Raw genomic sequence first — 1,821 nt, 5'->3', positions numbered from 1 at the left:
CAGCTCTGGTGGAGTGCCCATCAGCTCTGGGGGCTTTGACATCTCCTGCATCACCAACTGCTATGGTGGCAACAGATGTCGTCCCTGCTAAATCTGCTGGCAACATTTTTGGTCAAGAACTTCCAAGACCTCAGAACATAGTTCTGGGCAGGAGATAGAGCTTTGGGACATTTTCATTGTTCCCTTCTTCTACTTTTTTTTGTCTTTCCTTTGCTGTCCATGTCTCCCCAGGCCAATCTAGGGGGGACATGTTTTCCTTCCTCCCTCTTTTGGGCAGGCAGATGCACACTGCTCTGCAGGAGCTCCATTGCGTTTTAGTGGCTGCCCCTGGTGGTCTCTGTGAGCCACCTCCTTTTCTTCTTTACACTCAATAAAGTTGTTTTGCATCCAAGCCTTGGCCTCTAAGCCCTCCTTTGTTCTCTAGCAAATCTTCCAGTCTGCTCAGGGAGAATAGGTGGAGGAAGCAGAGGATGAGATTCCCTGCAGTGGACTTTCCTTCCTGCCCTTTTCCTTGGAGCTGACAGAGTCATCCCTGGCTACTCAGCAGCTAAAGGCCATCAGGGAGACATCAGGCAACAGTTGTGAAGGGAAAAAAGAATTCTGGGGTTCAGCCCACAATCTCTTCTCTTCTTTCTCCTTTACTCTCTTACCTAGTCTAGGGTCCATGGCTCCCACACAGGAGTACTAGCAGATGAGATGCATTCCTTCAGCACAGGCAGGCAAAGCTGCTGTCCAGGCATGCAGGGCTGAGGTAACTCACAGCTTTGGATTGGTATCAGTCATGTACTCAGGATACACTGTGGTAAATGACTTTTGGTTGAGTTTGCGAAGGACTTACAGCTTCAGTATTAAATCACAACATTTGTCCCATGTGTGGATGGATCTAATCTGTCCATCAATGTCTTCCTGACTGAAGTCTTGAATTATGATCAAATTATGGGAAATATTAGTTAATATGTTGGTTTGTGCCTGGTTTGTCTAGATGCTGTTACTACTTAAAAATTTAAAAACAATGAGAGAGAGGAAAACTATCTCCTCTCCTGATCATCTCAGACCCCTTGTCTCATTTTTCTTTCTCCAATCCTCCATCACTTCTGCCTCTTCCTTCTGATCTGTCTCAGCTTAGTCTTTCACAGATGTACATGAAGAAAAAGTATTGCAGAAGCTCTTCTCTCTCTCTGCGGTAAACATTTTCATACCTTTCAACCCAAACAGACAGGACTTTTGATAGTTGATGCAGGGACACAAAAACTCTCTCATCCCACTCATTCTTAGGATGTCCCAGTCTCTCCTCTAGCTGGCATGTGTTGTGCAGCATGCCCTGGCTAGCCATTCCTCCTGCATGTTTACAATGCCAGGGCTTGCTTTTTTGTCTCCTTTAACCTTGGAGACTTCCAAAAGGACAAGAAATGAGGAGCAGGATTAAACATCTCACAGGTTCCTCATCCTGAGGAGGGTGCCCTGGAGCCAGTACAGAAGGACCAAGCACTACAGGCTGTTCCCTGGAGACTCTGGGCAGCATGATATTAGGTACGGAAGATCTGGTTCTCTCTGGGGTATCCCTGTGGGAAGGAAATAGCATTATTTTTCTATGGGATACATGCTGAGCTGAGGTCTCAAACCTCCTGTCCAAGCACACCCCTGCCTTGGTGTTCCTGTAAATGTGGCTTTGGCACAGAACAAGGAACAGGGAGCATTTTCTGCTGTCACTTTGCATCCTCTTGTTTTACCTCTCAGAGCTTTTCCCTGCAGAATCACTGACCCATGTTTTCTTCCAAGCACCATATTGGGCAGATCAGGATCACCCAGTAATGACAACTG

This window comes from Corvus brachyrhynchos, unplaced genomic scaffold (genome assembly GCF_000691975.1).
Source record: "Corvus brachyrhynchos isolate BGI_N302 unplaced genomic scaffold, ASM69197v1 scaffold861, whole genome shotgun sequence".
Lineage (NCBI taxonomy): Eukaryota > Metazoa > Chordata > Aves > Passeriformes > Corvidae > Corvus > Corvus brachyrhynchos.
This window is presented reverse-complemented; position numbering follows the sequence as displayed.